The sequence below is a fragment of the Sturnus vulgaris genome, chromosome 1 (genome assembly GCF_052056855.1).
Source record: "Sturnus vulgaris isolate bStuVul1 chromosome 1, bStuVul1.hap1, whole genome shotgun sequence".
In the NCBI taxonomy this organism is placed as follows: domain Eukaryota; kingdom Metazoa; phylum Chordata; class Aves; order Passeriformes; family Sturnidae; genus Sturnus; species Sturnus vulgaris.
In genome coordinates, this window is record NC_142243.1 from 126,964,809 (window position 1) to 126,986,796 (window position 21,988).

Consider the following 21,988-nt stretch of genomic DNA (forward strand, 5'->3'; position numbering starts at 1 on the left):
AGTGAGGAGTGAATAAAAAAGGTTTCCTCTGAAAACTGATGAGCCTTACAGTGCTTTTATTCTGGGTCCAGAGAATTCTAAAATTGCAGGATCAATCTGTTTGTCCTAAGACATCCCTGAGAGAAGACCTCTTCAATATTTCCATAATAGGGGCATATCTGCCATGCCACATGGCAGGTCCAGTCGCTGTTAAGATCTTAAGATGATCAAGTTAATCTCCTTGAACTATGTGCAACATTCTCTCATCAAGGGGAAGTCATGAGTATAACTGACTTTTTCTACTGCTGGATTACCCTGCTTTTGAAGAGACAGAGGCACAGCTTGTTAAAGGCATAGCTGACACCATCTAAGATTTTCTGGAAGACTCAGAAGATTGATGTAATCATCAGGACAGACCAGAATGAAACAGAATAACAGAAAATTATTTCAGAAGAAGATTTGGTAATGAGGAAGATCAAAAGAAAGTAAGATATGCAAAGAAGAATAGGGTTATTGATGTAAAAGGTAGAAGAGAGGTTGGATAGAAGCAGGACAGTTACATCTCAGAGATTTAATATCTTGTAGTTGACGTTAAAATCAGAACTGTGGATTGGTATAATGAAGAGCAAGAAACAACTCGAGATATCACAAGGGATCTTAACAATTAAAGATCCTCCTATTGGCTCATGTGTGGAAAAACTTCACAGAATCAAACAGAATCACAGCATTTAGGTTGGAAGGCACATCTTGAGATTGCCTAATCCAACCCTCTTGCTCAAGCAATGTCAGGAAGAACACATTGCCCAGGATCATGTCAGTCAGGTTTTGAATATCTACAGAAGTGGAGAGTCCAAAACCTCTCTATCAACCTGTTCCAGCATTTGATCTCAGTAGCAAAAAAGAGTTTTTCTGTATTGAATTTCATGGGGTTCATTTTGTGTCAATTGCTTCCTGTTATATTACCAGGCATCACAGAGAAGAGTCTGGCTCCATCTTCTTCATTCCATTCAATCAGATATTTATACATATTGATAACAAATCTTCATGCTGAACAGTTCAAGTTCCTTCAGTCTCCCCTCATACAAATTATGATCATCCTTTGGTGATATTTGTGGCCCTGTTCTGAGCTCCCTCCCATAAGTCCATATTTTGCTTGTACTGCAGAGCCCAGAACTGGACACAATACTCAGATGTCTTACCAGTCGTGAGCAGAGATGACGGATCACCTCTTGACCTGAAGGCAACACTTCCTAATTTAGCCCAAAATCCCACTACCTTTCTTTGCCACAAAGACAAATTGTTGGCTCATGGCACATATCTTCAACAACCCATGGTTCTTCTCTGCAGAGCTGCCTTCCAGCAGGGTAGTTAGAGCAGGGTACTGGTGCCTGGCGTCATTCCTCAAAAGATGCAAGTGCTTACATTTCCCTTTGCTGAATTTCATGAGACTCCTTTCAGCCCAATTACTCACTCTGTCTAGGTCCCCTGTAATGGCACCTGGTCTGCTGGCCACCCCTTCCAGTTTTGTATCATTGTAAATTTCCTGACCTGAACTCTTCCCCATCATCCAAGTCAGTAATGAAGAGTTTAAACAGTAGTGACAGTATCGGTTCCTGGGGTACCCACTACTGACGTGCCTCCAAACTTTGTGGCAGTGAAGCCTATTTGGAGCAAATATTGAGCCAAGTTTTAGTTTCCTCCAAAAGTAGTCTGTGATACAAATTAAAATGTTGAGAAACATCATGGCATATGTTTGAACTGTTACTATTGTTCCAAACAACTACAAGTTTTACTTCTATCTTCATGTGATTAAGCATAAGGATATTGAATATAATTTCATTTTTGTCTAATTCTTCATTGTTTGATTAATATCTATTTTTATGTTGTGATCAGACTACTTCATTTAAACTAGAAGTGGCTGTTTCTTTCTTTCCTTACACTGTGATGTAACTTTCTAAATGATATAAATAATATGAATTGCTCAGGAACCTTTCAGGATTTATAACAGCAAGTCTGAAATAATCCTGGCAAATGTCATACATAAACAAAAAGATCTATTGAAGAATAAAATAACCAAGACTGTACAATTGCAAAAGAGTGAAATCCTATTTTAATAGATTTAAAGGAGCCACAAATACCATGCTGCCATGACCACCTAGATGAATTATTGTCTTTCCAGCCTAGTAGTAGTGACAGTTCCTGCACTGTAATTCTTAGAAGTTTCTTATGCTTCCAATGTTTCTTAGGTTCCTTAACCTCAACCTTGCCATGCATAACTCCTTAATTTTTCAGCATACTTCAGAAAATACCTACAAGAGAGGATTTGTAATGTGAGATTTTCAGAACAACAGTGTAAGGACAGAGTGAAGATCTCATGAATACAGGTCTGCATGGACATCAGCCAGATGCACAGTGCTGCATGATTCCCCTCTGCCCCACCTGCTCACATTGGGGGTACCTCTGCACAGAGCAGTATAAGTGGTGCAGAATCTTAAAACAAGCTAAAAAAGTTATGTAGGGGAACATAGTATAATCAAATTCCAATAGGAAACATAATTGAGATGAGAATACTTGACTGTTAATTTTCATAGTTAATTGCAATGTAATTTTTGTTTGAAATTTTTTCAGAACAGATGTTTTTGTCCGACCTGTGAGTGACTCCTGTAGTGTAGCAAAATTTGGTGCCTTTACAACTTGTTTTGGAAGTAACAGGGTGCAGTGTACATGCTGCAGGCATTATTGCTGTGACTGCTAAACGTTATGTGGTTACTTTTGTAGTAGGGATGGGATTGAGGCCTCCAGCTCATTTCACAATAGACTATTGAATACCCATCAGCTGAAGCAAATTTCAGTCAGTAGCGACCCGAAATGCAATTGAACTTAATGACCTAGAGGTGCAAGGCTCTGTATCTCATTACCTCTTCCCTAAACCTTCCAGTCCCAGAGTGTTTTCTTCACTCTTTTGAAAAGAAACATCTATTGTACAGGCATAACTACTGCTGAGTATCTTAGTCATTTAACTTTAGATTGTTGAGTTTCATTATTGTTTATTCCTTTGTCTCAAGCTGAATCATTTTCTATGAATCAGATAAAGCACTATCATTATGATATCATTTATGAAGGCTACATAATTGTAGCTTTTCTCACTAAATCTTTGGAATAGTGCATTTCTTCCCTCACTAAATACTAATTTATTTTCAGATGTGGCTATTACATTATTCTTTTTTATTTCTCAAGGAAATCCTTTTGAAGTAGACATCCTCTGTATTTTTTCTACAAGTATCTGAATTGTTCATTAGCTTTAACAGTAAAAGGAATATTCTGAGACATTTTATAAAAGATTTTTGGTATTCAGGTAATTTTTCAAACAAGTTTCTGGTTTTAAAAATTTGAGGAAGAGATATATTTATTCTATACCTGACCTGAACAAAACACAGAGTTTGCTATAAAAGTTATATTTTCAATGCATTTATCTAACCTGTCAGTGTCTGTCAGTTAGAAATATTTAGGCGCCATTAAAGTAAAGCATCAAAGACACGGGGATCTTGTTTCCTTCCAAGTAATAAGTTTACATCCTGAAAAGTGAAACATCATAATCCAAGTCCTTACTACTTCTGAACGAAAATATTTTGTCTCATCCCTTAAGATCTCAGGTATATTATTTGAGATGAATTCTTGTGACAGTGAGCCAAAGACATTATTTAGTGACTAAAAATCCTACTTGGAAAAAAAATTTAGAGTAAATATTTGTGTTCATCTCTCTTTGAAAAGAAAAAAAAAAAGATGAAAAAGCTTTGCTTAGCTTTTCTTTTGTGTGTGTGTGTGTGTGTGTGTGTGTGTGTGTGTGTGTATGTGTGTGTGTGCTTAACTTCCACAAGATTTACAAACCACTAAACCAGAAACATGCTTTTTAAAAGACTATAAGCAGTGGGAGGTCACATAGAACAAGAGTCCTGGCACATGGAGAGTCCTCCTACCAATGAACATTGGCACTAGTGTCTTCTTTCAACCTGGAGCAATTCTAATGCAATTGGGATATTGCACCAACATTTCCCTTTTTCTTTTTAAAAACAAAGGAAAAAAACAGCCAGCTCAGTTGCATTTCAGAAAAAGACAGACACACCCATTTGCATATATGGTCAATTGAAATTCTTAAAATCTCTGTATCTGCATTTTCTAGATAATCAAGCAACTAAAAAGCTCCCTTAAAAGTTGAACAAACAGGAAAGAAAGAAGCATTTCTAACTTGTCTTTTTAATATCTTTTGCTTAATGTATGGATTTTTTATTATGTTAACATCAACATCATCATCATGTCTCTCAAAAGGATTTTATTGATTTGAAGCCTCATATCTTTATAAAATCCTTTATATAAATTTAATAGATATTTTTAGATATAATTTTAATAGCTACTTAGAATGATCAAGTGTATATAATGCAAAGGAAAATTCCTTGTCTTTCCCAAAAAATTTTTAATGGTTTTGAATATGAATATATTCAAATATAGTGTTTTCCCAGGACCTTCTTGCCTCTATATTCAGCAAGATCTTCATCCAGAAGATCATTTAATGTACAAAAAAGAGGTAAAAAATAGTATTTTTATTTTTCTCCATAATGAAATCATGTAAGAACATATATTGATAAACTATCTGCAGAGTTGAATTATGTGAGTTTTATTCCTTCTAAGCCACAGGAATGCAGTCCAGAATTCTTCACAAAATATCTGCAATGCTGAACAACAGTCCTACTCAAAAAACTGTACTTTTGTTTGCAATTCTAGCAGAGATGTTAAGAATTTAATGTGTCTTTACCTTAAACTGCCCTCTCATTCAGAGAGTGGGCCCCTGTGAAGAGAGCTGAGATTTTTAGCATAGAGAAACTTGTACAGCCATCATCTGTACTGTTAATCTGGGGTGTTCCTCAAACATTATACTATCTTTCTTTTTTTTCTTAAACTATTTATATTAGCCCTTAGGTTTATAAAAAGTGCTCAACCATTTTTAGTTGCAATAAAACTAGCAGGCACCACAAGACAGAAAACAGAAAAGGAAAATATATCCCACCCAAATTTCTTGTAAGTCAATCAATGCCATAAACATTATAGGAATTCTAGTCCAAGGGGGTTTAATTTGCCATATTTTTTTAAACATTGAGGCTTGTTAGGGAATATGGTTGTGGGGAAAAGAATGAAGGACTACAATTCATAACCTAGTTGAAGAATGAAGGTGGTTTCAGACCCTCAGGCAAGGGAAGTTCTGATATGGTATTTTTTCCTCTACTCCATGAGTATTATTTATTTATTTGATGTTAAAGTGCCACATATAGAAAATTGAAGCAGAATGCAAAGTGTCTTTTGTAGACAGCCCAATTTCTACAGGGTTTAGTTCTTTGTAGGTGAATTGTCTTTTTGTGTACAGACCATCCTTATCTGGTGGTCCCAGCTTCTCATATTTCCTTGCCCTTTTTTTTCTCAAGGAATACAGACAAGCCTTCCAATTTATTTCTATTTTTAAATTCTTTGAGGATCTGCTTTGCCTTAATTTATAGTAGACATAAGTCCCATGTTGCAGTTAGTAGCATCACATCAAGAAATACTTGGCTGGATTCTTGGCTGGAGCTCAGAAAAATAGTCAAGATTTTTCTGAAGGGTCAGATTAGTAGATTGTAGAAAAATGCATGAAAAGCTTGGATAAATCCTCTGCTTGTGACAAAAAGGTGCTTCTTTTGTCAGGATTGATTTGTCAAGGAGTGGTGTTTAGGGGTTTAGGTTTGGGGGTTTTTTTGAGAATATATTACCTGAATTGAGGAGAAAATTCAATATTGTTCAAAATATTTTTAATGCAAACAACTTGCACATAGGAACATTTGCAGGAAGTATTAAGAGGTAAGTGGATGAAGATTGGCAATGCTGAGGGTACAGGCAATAACAGGGATCTGATAAAAGGGGACAGAGTTTAAGGGAAGATTTGAGCATGTAGGCAAAAGGTAGAGAAAAGTAGTAAGATGAGAGGAAGAGAAAGAAGGAAAAGGTGAAGAGCTGAGAATTTTGTGGGTGATAGTTCTTTCTAGCTATAGCTCCCTTTTCATAAGCATTTCTTGGGAGGAGCAGGGCAGGAATAGTATGAAAGCAGAGCAGACTGATATGTTGTCCCTTTAGACATTCATGGTCTCACCTGATATAAGCTCTCTTTCTCTTCTCCTGAGTAAATTTAATCTCTTTTTCCAAACAGGTATGAACATACCGTTTTCCTCATCTGGCGTATATTAAGAAATGTGCTGGTCTAGGTGTTTTGAATGTCTCCTTTTACTCGTGGTTTACTCGTTTTTCCTAACACACCTTAGGAAACCAGGAGCTCCTGAATAGTGTTTGTACATATCCTTATGATATTCCCAGCACAGAAGTCATCACTGCTCCTCTATGTAGTCAAAATGTAGAACTAGTATAGAAACTGATATGTAAAGGACAGAAAAATATATTTTACAGGTTCTCCATTACTATAATTAGGCAGATAAATATCAAAATATAATGAAAGAACAGTAATAACGCTACTCTTTAATTTTATCTGTATTCTTCTGTGTTATTTGTTGAAGAGAAATAACTCCCTTAAATTTTCTTTATTTGAAAGTATCAATATTTCATATGACATACTATTTATTGAAATTTTCAAGAACTTTGAGGTAATTGAACATAGAAAATTCACAAGATATTTAGAAAGTCATCTGATGCCAAGGCTCCTGATACATCACTCTCAGCTTCCTTCAAATATCTCTTAAGGTTGCCAGTTCCATTCTATTTGTTTTTGAATTCGCATACATGCACACACTTCTGGAATCAAACTAAAACTATTGTAAGTGTTAAGTTTAGAAGTGATTTTTAATCATGTAGATATCCTGTTCCCCATCTGAGGAAATGTCTTATTTCTGTGATTAAGCAGATTTTTTTGATAATAGCCTTTCTATGTATATTACCTTTGCCACATGAATAGCTTTTGCAAGCTAATAAGTAAAAAATAGATAATAATGTCTTTTGATTTTACAATGCCCAGTATATATATCTATTAATTGGAATATTTTGGTATGCCTTTGTGCTGTTTTTCTTGTATTTGTCTGTCATGCCCAGTTGAATAAGTAATTAAATTTAATCACGTTTATAAAGGGAAAAACAACAAACGAGGAGAGGAGGTGGAGGAGGAGGATAAAAAGAGAGTAAGAAATGGTAGAAGCACATCTGAGCTAGAGAAGAAGGGGGAGCATCTACTCCAGGTGCCAGGGATGAGATTCCCCTGTAGCCCACGGAGAAGACCACACCAGACCAGATATCCCTAGTGCTGCCTACGAAGTAGTTTGATATTTCTGGAAGGAACTGGAGCCTGTGGAGAGCCTGTGCTGGAGCAGGTTTGTCCTGAAGATCTGAAGCTCATGGGGAAAGCCTGCAATGGAGCAGGAAAAAAGCATACTGAGGAAGGAGGGAGAGAGGGAACCGTTATGGATTGACCCTAAACTCAATTTCTCACCTTCCTGAGCTGCTCAGGGGGTGAAAGTAGATGAAACTGGAGTGAAGGAATCAAGTTGAGCCTGGAAGAATATTTGTTTCTCACTATTCATATACATTGTCATTCGAAATAACCAAATTTTCCCCCAACTGAGTCTGTTTTGTCCATGATGGTAATTGATAAGTGATCTTCCTGTCTTTTACCTTGACCTATGAGCTTTCTTGTTTCTACTTTTTCCCCTTGTCCTGCTGAGGGGTAGAATTGAGCAAGTACCTCTTGGAAGTTTGGCTCAGTTTAACCCACCAAAATTATGAAAGTTATTTGCAAGTCTGTTTATTGCCAGGGACAAATAGGACATTCTTCGGTTCTGCTTGCCATTTTCATTTATCAGTGCTGTTGGTAGGAGCTGGACATACTCTATACTTCTGCATAATAAGGTAAGGAAACTTCAAAAGTATTGACATTATGTATGAAGTGGTCATATTATTTTGTAAATTATTTAATTAAAAGTAGTTTCTCAGCACTCAGACATTATCACCAGACTGAACTACTCCTGTTTATTTATAAGCCATGTTTTCAAGTTCTTCTTGATGAAGTCCTCTCAGTGATGTGCAGCTTCTACAACAGAAATTAATTTCCAAACTGCTTGTCTGAAGACGATACATTTTATTTAGCTCACTGTCTTCCATAAGATGACATTGCCTCACTTAGTTGTTTTCTCAGTTGTGTTTCACTCTGTCTAATTGTCAAAGCTGCTGTGGTTTTCTGGAACTATGATATACAACTGATGCATACTTTCCTCTGATAGTGAAGAAATATATTACTGTAAGAGCTAAAATACCTTGCAAACAGGAAACAGAAGTTACTTTAGATGCTTTTAGATTGTATAGATTCACTATATAAGATAAAAAATATCTCAAATCTACATTTTCATTAACTTGTTCACAGAATGTCCATAACATTCAAATCACAACTTTATAACCTTTGACCTTAGCCTTTATTGTTATGATATACTGTATAATTATTTTATTGGCATTATTTTATTGGATTTTAGAATACTATAATGCTGCTTTGTTGGCTGTTTCATTGCCTCAAGTAGCATAAGCCACAATGCTTGCAATGGATTTTTGCAGTTTAATTAGTATGCTGCTGTGCTGTTTTTAGTGGCATGCTGCTATGGTACCTTTAATTGAAATCTTTCTCTTATGACTGTGATAATTATATCACCCTGATGCCTTTAATCTGGCACCATTATATAGCATGTGGCTGTGCTGCATTAACTTCTTGATATTAATCATTTGGATTAGCACCAAGGGATAACCCAGAAGTAAGAAATACACTGGCTCCCCAGCTGGAGTATTTTTTTGTAAGGCTATGAATACATGCCTATGACACACTCAAAGATATCAGGATAAGCACCTTTATGTTACAACTATGTTTTTAAAAACCTTGAATTAATGTATCTACTCGGTCTTTTCCTAAACTTTCTGTATCCCACGAAAGAATTTTTTATGAATTCTAATAAACTTCACTTTTTCTCCTAAAAGAAAAAAATATTTCAGTCTCATTGGCTAGTAAATGCATGCAAATTGCTCTTTCACAATCCTTTTTGGATATATCACAAAATACCAAATACTTAGTACAAAAGCTGACAGATCTTTTTTATGTTTTCCTCCTATTTATTTTAATGTATTCTCTCAGTGTTATAGAGGGCATTCCAAAAACAAAAGAAAAAAAAAAAAGCATAGGCAAAAATCATGCTTTTAACAGATGTAGTAGCTGGAGACAGGAATTAATGGCATTTGATACAGTAAAAATATGCACTATAATACAAAGTACTGTTGAGGAGGACCATCTTACTTCTGAAAATTGATGATTCTTTTTATAACTCTCTCTTCCTTGATCTATTTAGTTCTAAGGGTTGCAAAAGTAGCATCTTTGGGAGGTCTTATAATGAATGAAATGCAGTCAGTTAAAGTATATGCTGATAAATCTGAAGGTGATGTTGCTGTACTGGAGGATGCAACAGGAAGAAACAGCAGTGTTGATATATTTTTGTATCATAGAATAGTTAGAGTTGGAAGAGACCTTAAAGACCCTTTAGCTCGAAACCTCCTGCCATGGGCAGCGAGCCCTCCACTAGACCAGGCTACTCAAAGCCCTGTCCAGCCTGGCCTTGAATACCCATAGGAATGGGGCATCCATAACTTCTCTGCTCAACCTATTCCTCTGCCTCACCACCACCACAGTAAAGAATTTCTTTCTAACATCTAGCCTAAACCTGCCCTCCTTCAGCTTCCCTCCTTGTCCTATTACTAGATGCCCTTGAAAAAAATTCTTCTCCAGATTACTTGTAAAATCCCTTTTGGAGTTTATATGAGGAAGACTCATTACAAGTCTCCCTGGAGCCTTTTCTTCTCCATGATGGACAGCCCCTACTCTCTCAACCTGCCTTCAAAGGAGAAATGCTTCAGCACTCTGATCACCTTCATGGCCCTGCTCTGGACTCACTCCAACAGGTCCATGTCTATCTCATGTTGGGGGCCCCAAAATGCAGCACTCCAGGTGGGCCCTCACAATGGCAGAGCAGAGGGAAAGAGGCACCTGCCTTGGCCTGCTGTCACACTAGTTTTGATGCAGCCCAGGAGGAAATTGGCTTTCTGGGCTGCCAGCACGCATTGCCAAGTCACGTTGGGCTTTTTGTCTATGAACACATCCAAGTCCTTCTCCCCAGGGCTAGTCTCAATCTATTTTCTGCCCAGCCTGTATTTGTGCTTGGGATTGCCTAGACCCAGGACTTTGCACTTGGCCTTGTTGAACTTCATGAGGTTCAACAGGTGGTTCACAGGACCACCACTCAAACCTGTCAGGATCTCTCCCTTCCTCCAGCTTGTTGGCCACACAACTTGGTGTCATCAGCAGACTTGCTGAGGGTGTATACAGTACCAAAAAACATGTTAAAAAGTGCCAGTTCCAATACTGACCTCTGAGGAACACCAAGTGCCACTGCTCTCTACTTGGACATTGAGTTGTTGACTGCAAGTCTTTGAGCATGACCATCCAGACAATTCTTTTATCTGCTGAGTGGATAAAGAAATCATCTATCTGTCAAATACATTCTCTCCGGTTTAGAGACAACGATGTTGTGCATTTGACTAAGAGGTATCTGATAATTTTTTTACTCCTATTGTAAAACTGCAGCATCTCAAATCTCTGGCTTAAATTGAATGGTCACACAATTACAGATCAGGCTTTCTTCTGACAAACACTGTATTTCTCTATTTCAGATATGAAGTTTCTCGTCACAGTATATATGTCTTACCTACAGGACTGGTTGCTTCAGTGTGATTATACTCATAAAGGATATTTGAGTTGGGATACTATGTGGTGATCTGCTAAGTGGCATTGATTTTTTACAACACCTGTTTGCATTCATAGGAGTTGCACTAGATTTCTATTAGTTTCAATAAAGATTTTGGTGCAAAGTACTTGAACGAATGCTCCAAACAATCTCTTTTTGCAACTATGAGACATGTCTGTTCATTATTAAATAAATTCAGAACTTGTATGATATAACATAGTCTTGGAACAATTTTTCAGATATCTCAACAGAAATTTCCAGTAGTACAAATTGATCTACATCTTACACTGCAATCCCAGCTCTTTGAGCAGAGACTTGAGAAGGAAGACTTCTCTCTGGAAGTAGTCGTGATTTTAAGATGCATTTTGTTAAATTACTTCCTAGTCTGTGCCAGCCATGAGATAAGTAATTTCGTAAGTTTTTCAAGAGTTGAAGGAACCGGAACTGTTGAGGTTTTTAAGCAGCTCTGCAGAGAAAGACCTGGGGGTCCTGGTGAACAACAAGCTGTCCATGAGCCAGCAGTGTGACTTTGTGGCCAAGAAGGTCAATGGTATCCTGGAGAGAATTAGGAAGGGCATTGCCAGCAGGTAATCTCAATATCCATGTCAAAGAGACAAAATCTCTGCCTGACCTCTCCAAGGGCTGTCACAGGGAACTCTCAGCACTACACATCCATGGAACACACGGCACCAGCAGTCAGAAGGGGGTTACTACCTAGGGGCATTGAAAATGTTATGGGATGCATGATGGAAAGAGCATTTGGGATTTTGGGAGGCCTTATTATTGGTTGCTTAAAGAAATAACCAAGGCCCGGGAAAGAGAGAGATTAAGGTTTGGGGAAGGAAAAGCAGTAAAATAGGGGGTTAATTGAATAATTAGTGCTGATCCTGTTTGAACAATTACCTGGTCAATACGTTTTCCTCTCTGTGGCCTCGTCACTGCAGTCTGTCCTGTCTTCTCAATTTAACTCCATTTTCCTTTTCATGAGTCAGCTCTTGACTGTATATGTGTCATGGGGTGTGCCAGCAGCTGGAGACATGGGGCAGGACAGTCCATGTGTTCAGGGTTCCAGGGACTGGAACAGGTGAATCTCCACTTATCAGTGGACTGCTAGTGAAACCAGAACTGATGAGGAGGATAATTGCCCTGGGAGCCATGTCTGTCTCTGAAAGTAAGGCACCTGGAGGAGTTAGCTCGATATATAGAGATGTCTTTTGAAATTACTATTAGTAGGAAGTTTTAGAATATGGCTTCATTATGCCAGCTAAAGACAATCAGTGTAAAAAATGTTTGCATTTTTATTAAAACTCTGGTTTAGGTTAACATATTCCCTCAGCAGTGCTGTTCATTCTCACATATTTTCCAAACAATCTTTCAGTTAAGATTTTTTACTTAATTTTATTGTTAAAAATGTTAAGAAGTGGCAAAACTGAATTTAGACAAATGTCGACCCTGAGTCTTACACATCAAATCAACACATGAGAGAGTGTGACCAGTTTATGCTTAGCTGTCTCTTTTTTATTTCCATCCACTGTATTCAGCACTTTCCTCTAAATCCAGCAGAACCAATATAGTTAATTTTACTTGTTTAAGAGTTAATGATATAGCTTAGATGTAGGTCTGTGTTTTTATAAGTTTTCTAATTTTTTTTTCTAATTATTTTTTAATTGCTTTCATGTGCTTTGACTAGGGAGCTGGTATTAAGACAATCTGGCTCTTTTAGTGCTAAGGTAGATCTGGTCTATGTTTCTGGTAGTGCAAACATTTTATTCTTAAAATAGGAACAGGGAACTCAGATACTCAGTGAAAAATCCATTACTGTACATTTGAGTTTAAGAAAAGCTAAAATCACTTCATTTATTTTAAAGAAGAAAGGGAGAAGGCTCATTTCTACCACCTAAGAATAATTCACACCAACACGTTCTTTTTTCCACATGGAGGTGTTCACCCTGTCCTTTAGTTTTAATGACATCAGGTGAGGCTGAGGAGATATTCAACAACTGCAAACTCACTGTCAGCATTTGCTAAAATGTGTTATAGATTTTTAGCGAAACTACAAAAAGAGACCAAAGTTATTTTAATAGACTTTACAAGAAGTAATGACACATACACGCACAATAAATTACTTCTATTTTGATGGAAAATATACATTTGTATTCATATGTTTGTATGGTTGTACTTACGTGAAAAAGTAAATTTATATATACACAATTTTGTAATGTGGGTTTATTTATAAGCATTTTATATTTTGTTATTTGCATGTGTGTGTATGTGTGTCTGTACATGTATGTGTACATAACATGCTCTGTATTTGATCTACAGATGATGCTAAGACAAAATTTTGTACACTTGCCTAAGTGCTAAAAAGAGGAAATGATTTACATTTGCACTCCAAGCTGCTGCCAGAAAAGCCTTTCTACATCACATATTTCAATCTGCTGTATGCATGCGCCTGCATACACATCTCAAATACACCATATCACTACCACAACACCACTGCTTTCAGAAATTATGATTCCTTTTTCAGAACATATTTCTGACTGAAAAACTCAATTTTTTTCATGTATTGCTATCAGATACACTCCAGAAAACTGGGGAATAGCTACAAAAGCATGCAACCTAAATGCTACTTGTGCAGATTTCTTTAAGAATAAGATATTGGCCAGCAAGAAAAAAATTATAGATGTGACCAGGGATACATTTTGTTGTGTGTTGGATTTTTTAAAGATAAAAATACATGGCTAAAAAATTGAACACACTAACAGTTTGTATCTTTGCTTGAGATTTACAAAATTTGGAATCAGCTACAGAGAATAAGTCATCAGTAGTTCTGTTTATCTCAATTACAATTAATTTACATTTATAACAGGTCAATTTGTACTCTGAGGTCCTATTTAGCTTGAAAAGACTGTTCCGTCTCTTTCAGAACAATTGCAGTAGAAATCCAATTGTTCTTCCAACTGCCCGTTGTAAAATTCCAGCTACCTAAGCTAAACAAATGCAGCTGAGAGCTGTTAGATGTGTTTACCCAGAGCTTTTCAGAGATCAAAGGGGGGGGGGGGAATAAAGCACATCTGTATATTGAATTAAACTTTTTACTTGGAAATAAATTTTTTTAAAAAGCGTTATTCCTTCCTCATGAAGTTTTCCCCAGAGACCCTCACTTTTGAACTGTGCATGTACAATTTAAGGCACTTAGCCTTAGGAGGGGCCACCTCCTGCTGTAGATGAAGAGCTCGACACTAGGACTTATGTTAAATAGAGGCACGTACCTCCTCTTCCTTCGGGTCCTGCTTTTTGTCCTGTAACGGGCATTGGAATCTTTGGTCTCAATTCAGATGCACTTTTCTTAAAATGTTACCACCTGTAGGCTACTGTTACATTATTTCTTTGAAAATCCTGAAAACATGAGGGTAGTTTTGTTCAATTTAGCTTTACTGGGGGTATGTGGTTTTACAGACAAGAAAGAAAGTGCTGGGTTTTTCCCCCTTGAGATGCTATTATGGCCATGGGCATCTTTATGTCTGGTTTTAAAAAGTGAACTTCACAAAAACACAAAATGTCCCTGCCAAAACAACATGCTTTATGCTTAGTGTGCCATGACGAAAATGGTGACCTTAAGGTGGTATTCTGTTTGTGCATACATTTCCCTCCGAGCTCTACAGAAGAGGGTAACCTGTCACTAAGTCCTGATTTGGGAACACCTTTTCTCTCCTCACTATTTAGGGCAGAGACAGAAAGTGTTCATGTTGCTTAATGATACAGTCTTTTAGAGTCAAAGCAGTTGAATATAGACACAAAATTGCAATGTCTCGTGGTTTTAGGATATATTATAATGAAGTATTTCATGCCCGAGCAATGGATATATGCTTGGTGTGTGTTAAGACCATATCAAAAGCAAGGATTATTAAGAAATGTAGGCTTTCTGTGCGCTTGTGATGTATGTAAAAATTGTGAAAAATTTGGCCAAACATTAAATAATTTACTGAAACTTTGTTGTGGCAAGCTATTTCCAAGTATAAAAAGAATAATACATTACCTAAACAGATTCTTGTTAGGTGTTTGAATTAGCAAAAAAACCTCAGGAAGATGAGAGTGTGAAATCCATTCCTCATTGGCCTTACTGCAAAAAATGGTAAGTTCTACTTTATTTTTTAAGGTGAAAAAGATTTTTTTTTTTGTATCTGTGTCATACTCTATATTAGTTTAGTAGTACAACATATGTTTTCCAGAAAACAAAACCTATTTGTTAAGTACACTTAATTCTTCATTGCAGGGAGAATCTTTGCTCACTTTTAGTCTGTTTATGTGTATCACTGAAAATCATCATACCAGAAGAAATACCAGAAATATAAACAAAAATGAATTTCAGAATTCAGGAAAATTTACAGAATTACAGATCCTAATCTGGTTCTGCCATTTTATTATATGTGACATTCAACATGTGCCTTTATATATATATATATATATATATATATATATATATATATATGAAGAAACTGTGTGTAATTCATTATACCTAATTTTGGCTATGTAAATTGTCTTTTAGGATAAACCCAAAAAGCTCTTTCTGAATGGAACGTAACAGGACTAATCCAATGACCAAGCGATCTAGCACTTATAATGGGTGGGATACATGTTTTCAAACCTGTGCCAGAGCTTATCCCTCCTTGAAGCCTCTCTGTGTCTCAAAGCATGCTGGCCTCCCAGAACATGATGGGACCCATGGCCCTTACTCATCTTCACCCTCTACTGGCACTCAGCAGCAGTCTTAGCATTCTGATTGGGCATGAAGAGAGGCATTGCTTCCCTCTTCATTCTCAATCTATGTGCATGTCTCTAGGATTCTATGTTTCTGGCAGAACAGACAGTTTAAGGATCAGAATGAATTTTCACCTCTGTTGCAATCATAGTGACGTTCAGGATTAGGGAATATTTTACCTTTTCAGAAGAACTTCGCTGTTTAAAAAAGTTGTACCAAACAATAGTAACTAAATGTGGGGAAATGCTCTTTTGCTAGTGCTCTGAAGGGGTAAAGCAATAAATTTAAAGCCATTAGGTCAAATATTTCCTTCCATTTTAGACAGAACACTGAACTAGCTATGTGATTTTTAAGTTAAAGCAGATTTCCTGTGAAACAGCTAGTAATATCAGAAAAGGAGTTTAGGTGTGTCTGTACTCATCCATGCCCTTTAAGACCCTAAGGCTGGAGAACCTACTAGGTTTGGTAAATTTAAGTATTGCTCACTCCTTAACATTGTTCTGCTGTAATATTGCAAAAAAAAAAAAATTTTCTGGCTTAGTACTACTGAGTCTCAGTATTATCATACAGCAATAGAAAATATATTATTTTCTTGTAAAGGCTGTGGAGTAAGTATAAAATTGAAGAAGCAGTGAATAACATGTTAGAATATGAACCATTTTTTGTGCTTAGGAAAAAACGTAACCCTCAGAAGCCTTGTCATGGTCCCTCATTAGCTGTGGGTTGTGAGCAGTAAAAAATAGGTTGATGTGAAGAAACCCCCTCTTAGGTGGTTCTCTACGTTTCTTCTTTACATTCTCCATTGTACCTGATAGAATAGATGAGCTCTGGAAGTAGTCATCCCCTACTTAAATTAAAATGAATAAATCTGGCAAGTGATGCTTTGAAACCTGTCCCTTTCCATGTATATCTTTCACTTGAGTATCTTATTGTGAAGTTCTAAATCTTATTTGCTTTCAGCAATTAACTTTCCTTTGAATCTTCCTTCCATTTACCTTGACATTTAATTTACCAAATCTCTTTCTCTCTGTCTGTCTCTCTCTCTCTCTTTCTTTCTTTCTCTCATATTACTCTTACTGTTGCTCTGGTTGTTTTTTGTTTATGTTATAATTATATTGCCTGACAAATTCCCATTCAGTAATTTCAGGAATGGAGCAGTCTTTAGTGTTCTAAGGACACTGTGACTTTGAATCTAGTACATTTTAAAATTCAGTTAAGTTATTGGAAAGCAGACAGGAGATTTCCCCTTGAGTTATTCTGTAAGCTTTTGTGGTTTTCATATCATTTCTTTTATATGTTCATATTTTGGGGGGGGTGGTGGGGGTGGTGAGAGTAAAGTTCAGTCTCTTATTCCCCTGGCAAACATTCATAAAACAAAAGAAACACCACCTGATTGCTTGTGTGAAAGAAATTATGAAATACCATATGCCAAATACTGTTAGTAGCAAAAAAGTGAAAAGATAGAAAAAATCCAAAAAGCCCACAATATCTCTGTTCTGTAATCTTTAAGTATATTAAGTATGTGTTATTTTTAACAATGATGAATATGGGATTTTTTTTCTTATAAAATGTGAGTTATAAATTGAGTCTGTCTTTAAGAAAGCGAAAAACAAACCAAATCTCTTTCTGAAAATAACTTGGCTATTTATAAGTTATATTTTTGATATATTTGGAGAGAATTTTGATCCAGAAGTAATTTCTGTAAATATTGAACCATATAATATTATATAATACATGGGTGCATATTACCTTTTTTCACTAATTAAAAAATTGTCCAAAAAATCCACATCTTCTATTTTTATTTCTCACATTATATAATGAATTATTTCATAAAATGTATATTAATTTCCATATTTCTCTTATTCTATGTTCCATATAAATGCTTCGGCCCTACAAATTTATTATGGTCAAAGATGCCAAGAATGTGTAAGAAAACTCTCCTGTTTAAACAATTCTTTTAGCTTAAGAGCTGGTGACTCACAGGACCTTTATCACTTGACTAAGTTGAGGACTTCTTCAATATCTGACTCTACAAATTTGAATATTATCCTTATTATTTCCTTGTCTATATAACCAGGGACCAGGTCCACCATAGTCACCAAACTGTGCTGGTAGGTTGGGTTTAGCCAGTTACCCACCATTATTTCTTTCTTCCAGTGTGTCACTAATTCCCAAAGTATAACCATCCAGTTCTGTTGCCAGATATGCATGTGTACATGTGTCTGCCATACAGCATATGCTGTTGGATTGAGATCAGTTACACAAGAAATATGTATCACTTGCTAATACCAACGTTTCCTCATCACAACTTACTTCTTCACCAACTGTATATGGCCTGAAAGCTCTGCTAGCAAAAATTTAATGTATTGCCGGATTATCAATAAATATACGAAATATTTGTCAGTAGAAAAGACACTTTATCTCAGAACATGATTTCCTGAGAAATGTGATGATGAATGCTTATGAAGAATTATTATTTCACTAATTTAGATTGCAAAACTTATTTTTGAATGAAGACCTGAGTTGAAAACAAACAAGAGAGCTCTTAATAGCTAGCTACAAAATAGAAATTCCTTCATTATATATTTTTTAATTGTTCTTCTGGTCACTTTCTTCTCTTTTAATAAGCCCTAAGTCTCAACTGTTTATAATTTGAGATTAGTCTCCTGTATATTCCGTCTTTGTGACTTAGGTACCCCTCTTTGTAAAGATGACAATGCGTATTTTCCTAAAAAAATGAAATTTGGCCTGGGGATCAGTCTTACTGTGTCTTTTAGTGCTGGAGTGAAATTGGTGTTGATGTGTGAACCAGGCTGAGGGTTTACATGAATTCATGGTGAATTCTGTAACTGATGTCATAAATGTCTGCTTTATATTCTTTGTGGTTCTGTGCATGTGTCTGTAGCTCACAGGAATTCCAAAATGAGTGACAGTCCATAGGGAGTAAAGCAGAACTTGAAGATGTCCTTCTTTTTCTTTTTTTTTTTTTTTAAATTATGTGAAGATGCATATAAAAGCAAGATTTGAAAGATCTATCTATTTATCTATCTATCTATATGGAATGATTTATACCTTTCTGCCTTACTGTTTGTAAATATATATAAGGATATTTTTAAAAATACGGATAAAAGATATATTGAATAAAAATTTCACTGTTGGTTTGCCAAGCAACAAAATATTTTTAATTTTCTGTGTTTGTCAAGTAGTCTTTACAAATATTTTAATGTCTACACTGCCTCCTACCCTTAGTGTTAAGTGAAATGTGCAACAAAAAGAGAAGCACTTGAAATCAGGAAATGGCAAAGTCGAGGTTACATATGCAGCATGAACTTCACTTCCTTGTGTGTACATGTTTTGATAAGGTACTTTATTATTTGATCACATAAGTATTTGACTTTTGTTCTCCATTTAATTTCAGGTCAAAATCAAACTGTACGAGTTCATATCAGTATGAGTCAGGTCTTCACTGGACAACAATAAGGCAAGTTTTGATAAACATAAGTGAGCTAAGATCCTCTGGAAAAGTGAGAGTTGTCTTGTGAAAGACATCATGGGTTAAAATTGAGCAGTCTGGCCTTCTGCTTTGCTTGAAATGTTACTACACCTCTCAGTGCTGCTCTCTGTTCTGTCATAGTAAATATTCATTCAAGTATTTCCTGATCTCATAAGAGTGCTCTGAGAATAAATTCATTACTCCTTATGAAGCACACTGATATTACAGTGATGACATAGATAGAAGTCTATGAAGAAAAATAAAAGCTTATTTGCTTCAGGGCTTAGAGGATATGTCATAAATACAATGTAGAACCACATGTTGAACATAAGGATGAAAAGAAATATCCAGGTGTTGCTTAGCACTTTGTCCCCTGTATTTCCAGAGGCTCAGAGGAGGGAAAGAGTGGGAGAAAAAGCCTGTTTTTTTCCTACAAGAGTTTTGACAGCAAACTAGTACATCGCTTGAACAAAGCACAGGACAGAGGTAATGTTGGAGATTTTATTAACAGCTCTTAAGTTATAGTTGTCATGAAACTCATTCAAAACTGAATTAAAATTCCTCTTTACCCATATTCCCCTTGAATGGACCTCTTCAGAATAAAAGAGATTTTGTGGTCCATGGAGAGATCAATTTATAATGCCTTATGCCAGCAATAATTGATCTATTCTTATATATATATATAATATAAACATAAGTATCTTAGAAGATAGATTTGAATTTATCATGAACATTCTTCATTAGAGAATAAACATTTTCAAACATCACAAATCCTCACAAGGCATTAAGGCATTGTGATACTTTATGCTATTTTCTCCCTTTTTGATAGTAGCTGAAATAAAGAAAATGGCTTACAGATTTAGCTGTGTATATAGTTTGAAAGTAACAACTGAAAAATGATGTTCATAATCTGAATTGCAATGAAACCAATTATCTGTACCATGGTGTTTCACTTGGGAATACTCTGAAAGGTTTAGTATTTCTTAAAAGAAATTAAAAACAGCTGTAAAAATACCATAAAACAAAAATAGCAGCTGCAAAAGAGATTAACATTCCTAAATTTCATTTGAACCTGAGATGTTATTTTTCCAACAGAAACATACATATATACTGATTTTTAAAATCTATTCTTTATGAAACTATATCCTCTTAAGAAGAAAATGTGTTTTGTTTGTTTTGGTTTTTTTTTTCATTTCACCACTTCTTGATGTTACCTATGAATTTCATAAACATTCTTCCCCACTCCCTAGGAATTTCATATTGCATTTTCTTCTTTAATTGTCAAAGAAAAGCTACAATTGTTGAATCTTGAAGAATGATTTAAATATAACCCATTAAGAATTAAAGATCTGCCTAATAAACAATTTATAGCAATCCTTGCACTTTTGTTACTTACAGCTGTCAAACAGCTTTCAAACTGAGCCCAAATCACCCTGTGCCTGTTTTAAAATTTTATATAGCGTCTGTTTTCCAATTAAGAAGCCAGTCTTAGATGAAACCTTTCCTAATCTTTTTCATATATATAATAAAACCAAATGTAATTTATAAAACAGAACTGGAGGTGCTGACAGTATAAAACAGTTTATTTTGCAGTCTTGGTCAAAACATATGGCAGCAACTTTTCTAGACTTCTGCCAGATGGCGGGCCTTAATCGATTTTGTCTGTTGTGCCGTATGTTAATTCTCTGTGAAAAGTGTTTCTTCAAACTCAATTAAAAAAATAATGACTTTCATTTTCTTACTGAGCAACTAATGTTAAACTGTCGTTTAGATACGTCTGTTTAAGTTTGAAAAGTTTTTGAAAGCCCCAAGATATTTACACAACAGGTAAAATTGATTGTAATGGCCTTGAAAGCTGTGATTGTTATTCATCAGCTTGTGTATCATTTCATGTGAATCTGAATAAATTTACCTTTATGATAATATTCCTTATCTTGCATTTCTGGTTTTCTTGTGGCTTTTTTTAACTAATGATAGTGTTTCATTCTGTAAATTAGAGTAATTTTGAACACCAAAAGACCCCAGAGAAAAACCTCAAATTGTCAACACTAAACTCATTACTCCAAACTATAAACACATTAAACTAGAAAAAGAGAATAGCATCTTTCTCTACATCTCAATAAAGATACTGTTTGATGCAATAGCTGTTATAAACTTTAACTACCCAACACATTTTGGTGTGCTTCCTACACCTCTCATATTAAAATATTATATTTTATATGACCATACTGCATTCAATAAATGTTCACAAAGGCCAGTCTCCAAGGTTATTTTAACAGGCAATTTTTGCTATGCTAGAGTATGAAATTTCCTCTCTACCAATAAATAATGAGGTATTAATTTTTGATAAAGGTGCTTCCTGGTAGGCAAACATATTGGACACAAAATATTTAAAGTCTACTAAAATTCTAGGAGTTACAGTTTCTATGTATTTTGATGAATACGTTAATAGTATGGATGCTTTAAAAATGCATTTTAAAAAAATATGTGAGCTAATGGAAAATATAGCAAATGTTTATAAATTTTGTTCTCTTTTTACTGCCATTGTTCTTTTGTTATACATATTATTTGTGACACAAGCTTAGATTTTGAACTAAAATAAGATGTGTGCATAACAGAAATCAAATGAAAGGAACTAGTCCCCAGAGAAATATGCAATCCTTTTGTAGAACCTAGCTTTAATGTAGACCAGTACTTAGCATATTCACAACTTATGAAATGGGTGTATGTTGAAACAAAATATCAACCAGATCTATTCTCCTTACCATGTTTATTTTATGACTGCTTTCTTTTGAAATAGAGCAGGGTTATGGTAATATGTATGTAGACTAAATAGGTTGTGTTTTCTCCAGCAATAATCTCACACAAGTACAAGGCAGAAAATCTGTGTTTTTCCAATAC

At 35.5% G+C, this 21,988-nt stretch overlaps 1 long non-coding RNA gene across 1 annotated transcript in view; it reads left to right on the forward strand.

Moving 5' to 3' along the window:
* The first annotated feature begins 19,470 nt into the window (after nt 1–19,470).
* LOC148225511 (uncharacterized) overlaps nt 19,471–21,988 on the forward strand; it is a 53,077-nt gene continuing 50,559 nt past the window's right edge. Inside the window, exon 1 of the long non-coding RNA XR_015807802.1 lies at nt 19,471–19,573. This is a non-coding gene — a long non-coding RNA (uncharacterized LOC148225511). The remainder of the gene's footprint in view (nt 19,574–21,988) is intronic.